General features: G+C 37.4%; 1 pseudogene; it reads right to left on the bottom strand.

The window, feature by feature from the left end:
• LOC107660000 (collagen alpha-2(V) chain-like) overlaps positions 1-5063 on the bottom strand; it is a 21046-nt pseudogene extending 15983 nt beyond the window's left edge.
• Between the last annotated feature and the right edge of the window lie 3141 nt (positions 5064-8204).

The following is an 8204-nucleotide window of genomic DNA, read 5'->3' as shown; positions in this document are numbered from 1 at the left end:
TATATATATATATATATATATCATTCTAGGGGACAGAAAGTCCCCTTAATAGAAGAATCACCCTGATATACTCTTTGCTTCGAAAGTATTATGAGATATACAATATGACACATGTCAATAATATTTAGAATATCATATTATGACTTTTTTATAAATATACATATAATAGGGAATTACATTGAAGCCTTTAGGTCCGGGCAGACCCATGGGTCCTGCTGCACCTCTGGTTCCCGTAGGCCCAGCTGAACCTGGATTCCCATCATCTCCTGGTGCTCCCTAAGGAAAAAAAACACCATCCTCATCAGAAACTGAGGTGGCAGAACTCAAAGAATATAGTGTAATTATATTATATATATATATTTTAAATATAGTGACAAAGTGATTTGGAGCTGTTCAGCCATAACAGTTGGCCAATCTAGAAGGCTAATTCCAGAAGGATGTGAGTTGACATGTTTAGTTCATCTAATTTTCCCAAGAAAGTTCCCAGAGGAACCACTGAGGAGTTTAAAGACCTCTTTTAGGAAGGTATACAATAGGAAGGAATAACAGGATTACATTAGGTGGAAATGTTACCTGTGGGCCTATCTTCCCCTCTGCACCTTGCATTCCCAAAATGCCAGTCAAGCCCTAAAGAGACATGACATATAATATGTGAACACCTTAAATAATGTGGACTCAATACCATCTGTGCAAATTAAAAGTACCAGCAATATCATGCATTCCTGTCAAAGCAAGGTCACAAAGTCTACGTAACCCCAGAACAGAATTATGACATATTTTATAACAGCATGGTACTATATATACAGTAGGGTGTGGTGCAAAACATAATTTCTAAAACCAAATATAGATAATATACAGAATACAAATATACAGAACATCAATTTTACTAACCCTTGCCCCCGTAATTCCTGTTTCCCCAGGTCGGCCAGGGTCTCCAGTTGCACCTTTAGGCCCAGATGAACCTGGGACACCACGTTCACCCTGTGCACCCTGGAGACATTACAGAGAGGATATAGTACGGGTAAGGAATGACAATGAAAACAAATGAATCATATTGATCTCATTTGTTAACATTAGTTAATATATTAACTACCATAAACTTACAATGAGCAATTAATTTTTATATCATTTTGTTAATAAGTCAGTTAATAAAAATGTTCGTGCTAGTTCACAGTGCATTAACTAATGTTAACAAATACAACTTTCAATTTTAAAATGTAGTAAATGTTGAGATTAACATTAACTAAGATTAATAAATGCTGAAGAAGTATTATTTTACAATAGATATGTTGTGGTGTTCCTGGCAATGTTAGGGGCCTTTAAAACCTTTTTGACCACTATTTAGTATGTTTCTAACCTTTTGACCTGGCAAACCATCAGCTCCTGGGAACCCACGGTTACCTGGAGCTCCCTTGAGAAATATAAAACATTAAATATTATTGTACTGAACAAACATGTAAAGCTGAATGAACATGCTTTTTTCACTGAAAAAAAACAGACTTGCATATTATTTGTTTACAGTAATGCAATAGCACTCACTCTTTCTCCAGCTGGGCCCGGGGCTCCAATGGCCCCTGTGTCTCCTCTTGGACCTCGCTTTCCTTCTTCTCCCATCAGCCCTATTTCTCCTTGAACTCCAGGTGGGCCCTACAACAAAATATATACCACTTCATTATCGGATGGATGTTCTGATGGCATTATTTCTGTTTAACAATTATAAGAAAAATTAAGGCACCTGAATGCTGTCAATACTTACAAGTTCTCCTTTAGCTCCAGGTTCTCCTTTAAACCCAGGGGAACCTAAGTCACCCTAGGACATACATGAAATATATGAATGAGCACAGTATATGATCAATGTATCATCAAGTGCTCCACCTCAAATATACATACAGAAGAAAAAGTGATTTCCACTATGGTTATAATATTAAAATTTGCACTGTGTCATTACCACTAGGCCCTTGGCTCCTGGAAGTCCAGATGATCCTTGAGGTCCAAGTGGGCCAGGCTGTCCAATCAGTCCAACAGGGCCCTGAACACCTGGAATGCCCTACAATGAACAGATTAAAAAGTAGGGGTTTCTTCAAATCCATAACTCAAAGAATGAGCAACAATAGCAATGTTGGTTTCGAAATGTTTTTCTGAATTTTAATAAGCACAACATTTTATAAATAAGTAATGTGCAATAAACAGTATGTTAAATTGCATTCTTTAATGAGTGTTGTAGGAACTTACTGATGGTTCTTTAAGTCCAGGAGTGCCATCTGTGCCTGGTGGTCCCTAAAAATGGCATCAACATCATGGAGACCATTCAATAGACAAATCATTAAATGCAGCATTTTTCTAAAGGGCAGGACAGGTGAGACTGCACCTGGTTGCCCTGTGGTCCTTGTGAGCCTTGCCGGCCTGGTTCTCCCCTTGGGCCTTGGGGTCCACTAGTACCTCGTGGGCCTGTGGCTCCTGCTTCACCCTGCACAATGTTTAAAAAGAGTAAATTTCATTCCTCATTTTTTGTACATGCCATAAATCCTTTCTAAATAAAAACTATAATAATGTATCAAAAAGTTTGAAGATGCAAAATTTTGCAGAACATGATTCTTGCAGTAACCAGGAATCTGTCAGACTTTGTTCAGTGTTTTGTGTGTGTCTTGCTCCCCATGTGCCTTCCTATGCCCATATTTGGTTAGTTTCCTGTTCCTGTCCTGATTAAGTTCATTTGTCCCAGGTGTTTCCCTTGTTGTTTCATTTGCTCCCAGGTGTGTCTCGTCATCCCCTCCTCCTGTGGGTATAAATGGTGTTCCCTGTGTGTGCTCCAGTGTCCGGTATTGTTCAGGTCATGTTCATGTCTATGTCTACATGTATTGCGTGAGTGTTCCCTTGTATTAATTAAACCCATTTGGATTGATGTACTCCTCGTCTCTCTTCGTTCCTTGCTCCTCAGTCCGCTCAGCAGTGCACCCGTGACAGAATCAGGCATACCTTCATCCCTGGACCACCATCCTGGGGTTCCAGGAATTCCCATTGGGCCCTGCAAATTATATAAGTGTCAGGTTAGATAACATATCACTCTTTATTAATAGAACATACTCCACATCTTTGAAGATAATGGCAGATATGCACTACCCTTCAAAAGTTTGGGGTCAGTAAGATATTTATTTTTTTATTTTATTTTTTTTTTAATTAATAGTTTATTCAGCCAGGATGCATTAAATTGATAAAGTGTTATTAAAGGCATGTTATGTTTTCTAATGTTCTTTTGAACTTCATATTCATCACAGAATCCTCAAAAACATGCATTACAGTTTAAACAAATATTAAGCAGCACAAATCTTTTCAACATCGATTTATAATAAGAAATCAGTCTATTAGAGTGATTTCTAAAGGATCATTTGACACTGAAGAGTGGAATAATGGATGCTGAAAATTCAGCTTTGCCATTACATTAATAAAACATTTAAAACAGAAAAAAAACATCAAAATCAACAAAAATGGGTCACTGAGCACAAAATTAAGGTTCTGCCATGGCCATCCCAGTCCTCTGATCTGAACCCTATAGAAATTTAGTGGGGTGAACTTAAGTAGAGGGTGCACCAACATGGACCTGGGAATTTGAAGGATCTGTGGAGATTCTGTATAAAAAATGGCCTCTGACCTTTTGTCAGTTGTTCTCCAACCTCATCAGACATTATAGGAGAAGACTCTGAGCTGTTATCTTGGCAAATGGAGGTTTCAAAATGTATCGAATAAAAGGGTGTCAATAATTGTGGCCAATGTGTGTTTAAGAAAAAAAACATTTCATAATGAGATTTCCCCCCATTTTCAATTGTTTTACTTCAGTGAAAGGTTAGGTTTTTGTGATTTTTTTTTTTTTTAATAAAAGATCAAAAGGACAATGCAGATTTATTTTCACAGGCTTCTTTGTTCATATTTACCAAGGGTGTCAATAATTCTGGCCACAACTGTATATTAAATTGTAACATTATTTCACAATATTACTGTTTTTACTGCATTTTTGATCAAATAAATTCAGCATTGGTGAGCATAAGAGACTTTTTTCAAAAGCATTAAAATCAAATTAACCCCAAACCTTTGAATGTACACTCTTAAAAATAAAGGTGCTTCAAAAGGTTCTTCAAGTGATGCCATAGAAGAACCATTTTTGGGTCCACAAAGAACCATTCAGTCAAAGGTTCTTTAAAGAACCATCTCTTTCTTACCTTTTTGTAATCGGAAGAACCTTCTTTCGCCACAAAGAACCTTTTGTGAAACAGAAAGGTTCTTCAGATGTTAAAGGTTCTTTATGGAACCATTTAGACAAAAAGGTTCTTCTATGGCATCGTGAAGCACCTTTATTTTTAAGAGTGTAGTGCATGTCTTCCAAGGTATTTAGTCAGAAGTAAATGTGTAGATCTGAGTAGATCAATGAGAACTGATGGAGGGGTTTCTGTCATTCACATACCAATGGACCTGGTTTTCCCACATTTCCCGAAAGACCACGCTTTCCCTACAAACAGAAAATATTTTGATTTACTCATGAAATCAAATTAAAGCAATCAGATTTAATACAACACCACCCAATCAAAATTTGTAAAGCATTAACCACTTACCACAGGGCCTGCTGGACCGATACGTCCTCTCTCGCCAGGCATACCAATCGGGCCCTTTAAAGTACAATATTACTTTAATTTAGTCAAATCTAATGAAGATCAGTTTAAATGAAACATCACAATCAGAAATGCAATCACAAAGTGCTCCATACCGGTGGACCAACAAGTCCCATGGCAGCAGGAGATCCTGATTCTCCCTTTGATAATGAAAGGAAAGTGGCATTTACTAAGACAATCAAACCACAGGGACACAAGTTCAAGAACACTTTTATGTGAATTTGTTGGATTCAAATATGTGGCCTCTGACCTTTGACCCCACGGTACCTGATTCTCCTTTCACTCCTTGCAGACCTGGATGGCCCTAAAAAGGGGATGGGATTTATCAGTTTTACACTGTGTGTGAAATTGTCCTCAAAGCAAACTTAATACATTACATGAATATGTACTTGGCTTGTACATTTCATAATGATAGATACTAATAAATTTTAAAAAGTAATTAGGGACCAGTGCAAAGAGTGAATAACAAACAGTGATCAGTGTAATGAGAAGCAAGTCATAATCTAACCCACCTTTTGATCTTTCATCCCAGGTTGACCTGGTAACCCTGGAAACCCTCTGGAGCCCTATGAAACAAATTATCATCGGTAAGGATGCACTAAGCATTTAATGTTCAGGAATTATGGAGGATTGTGGAAAACATTATTGTCAAATATTACATTGTTTATAACTTAAACCGAGGTTTTTTGGGGGGGTTAATATGGCTCATTTAGACCATCCTGTTTAATTCATAACATGCTACACAATTCTGGGGGCAAAAGCATCTTTTTTTGGACATTCAAAAGCAGCAGTAGGCCTACATTATTTATTATGACCCCACCTATTATGTTTAGAACAGGTGGAGTAGATCTTAAAAGTGCACATACTTATAAGTCTAAGAGTTAACTCATAGAGACTGTGTTCTTGCATTCAAAAACAACTAGATGCAGCACAAATGTTGCTTTTTTTAAAAGCTGAACTTCTTTGAACTTGAATTGCTTGAAAAAACAGTGAGATGCATCAAGACTAAATTTTTTATATAATATCATCCAGTCCTAAAACAGAACTGAAAACAGCAGCATTGTCTTACTGTAGAGCCAGGGAATCCTTTTTCTCCCGTATTTCCAGGGGGTCCAGGCTTACCCTGTGGTTTTTTTTTTTCACAAAAGCTATGTTAGCGTTGTAAAATGTGATTTGACAGCATTTGACTCCATATTGAACATATTGCTTCACTATGATGCTTAAATAATGAAATCACTGGGCAAATTGTTGGTCAACTCACATCTGGACCGGGTTTTCCAGGAAGACCATCTGGTCCCCTTGGACCAAAAGAGCCCTACAAAGAAAAAAAACTTTATTGCATTTTACAGTAAGTGACATCTTTTTTGTTTTTCTTGAACTGCATGGCATGTATAGTTTCTCTAATGAATATTAGAAACTTACAGGTGCAATTCAAATATTTACCTGTATTTTTCAGATTATTTACCATGCACTTTACGCATTAGAAACCTCTCTACATTTTTGGTCTTACCATAGGTCCAGGATCACCCCCATCTCCTGGCGCACCTTGTGCTCCTGTTGGCCCCTGAGTGACAGAGAGAGAAAAAAATGGGAATGTGCTGAATACGCACAATGTGGAAAAAAAAAAGTTTAAAGACATTTATTGCATATACACAACACCAATCTTGAGAGAACGTACTAGTGGACCTGGTGGGCCTGGATGACCTCTTGGTCCTGATTCACCCTGATCAGAACAAATTAATTTTATCTCTGTTTAGTAGTTCTATATGGCAATCAAGTTTATATATATTAATATAAAAGTCCTTTCTGAATGTGTAAAGATATTTACCGGTGCTCCAGAGACCATCGCCGCCATTCCAAGCTTTCCATCCTGAAATCCAGAGGCCATCTGAGAAGCAAACTGACTCTGTAAAATATAAATTGAATTTAAATTTGAATTAAAAAGTGCATTCATGACACACTTTGTTGTTACTATAGATTTACAGATCTGCAAGTTCATGTAAAGAGCCCATCTGATTTTTCTCACTGCTAATTCCAAAATGGCAAACCCATGATTGTTTTCCCCAACCATGATTTTTATGGTCAGTCCACAAACTGTTGACCAGAAACAGTTGCTCAGTGATTTAAATCTTTTTTTTTTATCTTAATTTTTAATGGAATATTTCAGCATATATTATAAATTATTTATCCCCATTAAAAAAATAATAATGTACTTCTGTAATCTTGAATCAAAAACATTAACTTCCCCTCCCTCCTGCAATAAAATCTATTCTCTAAAATCAGAATTAGAAAATGACAATCCAATCTATTGACAATCAAATCTAGTCAATTCCCGATAGACAAAATCAAGTCCAGCCCTACATTTTTTTCTTGATCAAAAAAGCCACTTCACTTAGATATAACAATAGGTACAATAAGACAATTTCCATTTTAATGCTGAATAAATGTTATAATGGTGTGAAAAGTTTTTGTAAACCACTATAGGATCAAGACTGGATTTTGTATGTTTGCTTGTGTTTTGTATTGTCACTCAAATGTATCATTAAAAGCTACACATGTAATTCTGCATTTCCATTTTTGTTGTGTTTTGAAAGAAATTAGGGATTATGTTTTGCATAAAACACCCTTTTTTTTACAACTATACTTTTTTTTAAATAAACATATCCGGATTAGTAATAGTATTCACTATACATTTAGTAAAGAGGAACAGGTTTTACAATTCAAATCACTGATTAGGGATGTAACAAATACAGGACAACAAAACCTTGAAAGATTATATTACTCACCCCAGGCAGTGAAGTGTCTGCAGGACCGGGCTCACCTGGCATGCCTGGGACACCTGGCTCTCCGTCAAAACCAGGCGGACCTGGAACACCCTTTGCGAAAAATATTGTATGACACGATTGAACAATTTAGCTGTCATTTACTACATTATGACTCTCCAGTCACTCAAAGTAACATTGATGAGCCATAATTTGCAGTTCATTCCATGCATCAAAAAGAAAGAAAGCCACTATTTGTACATAACTTTAAAGGGGTCATATGATGCGATTTCAGTTTTTCCTTTCTCTTTGGAGTGTTACAAGCTCTTGGTGCATAAAGAAGATCTGTAAAGTTGCAAAGACTAAAGTCTCAAATCCAAAGAGCTATTCTTTATAAAAGTTAAGAGTCAACCACGCCTACCTAAAACGGCTCGTTCTAACACGCCCCCACATGTCTACGTCACAATGTGGGAAGATTTGCATAACGCCGCCCAAATGTTCACGCAAAGAAAGAAGGCGTAACTTTTATTCTCGCTGTAGTATTGTTGTTGCTGTCGCCGCTATGTCGTGAAGGCGCTGTGTTTCGTTGTGAAAGCGAAACTACTTTGTTTGGCCTTCCAAAAGAGGACGATATCCGCTTCGTCATGCCTGGAGCTGATCCGTGCTGATCGCTGAGGAAATACATCAACTTTGCGCTGTGGATCGCCAGATCGGCTTTCACCGTGGACGAAGCGGAGTCCAGCCCGGGGTCGTCACATGTGGTTGCCGCAAGCCCGCCGGC

This window comes from Sinocyclocheilus anshuiensis, unplaced genomic scaffold (genome assembly GCF_001515605.1).
Source record: "Sinocyclocheilus anshuiensis isolate Anshui unplaced genomic scaffold, SAMN03320099.WGS_v1.1 scaffold55, whole genome shotgun sequence".
In the NCBI taxonomy this organism is placed as follows: domain Eukaryota; kingdom Metazoa; phylum Chordata; class Actinopteri; order Cypriniformes; family Cyprinidae; genus Sinocyclocheilus; species Sinocyclocheilus anshuiensis.
Note: the sequence above shows the minus strand (reverse complement) of the source record. Positions and strands in the feature narration are given on the sequence as shown.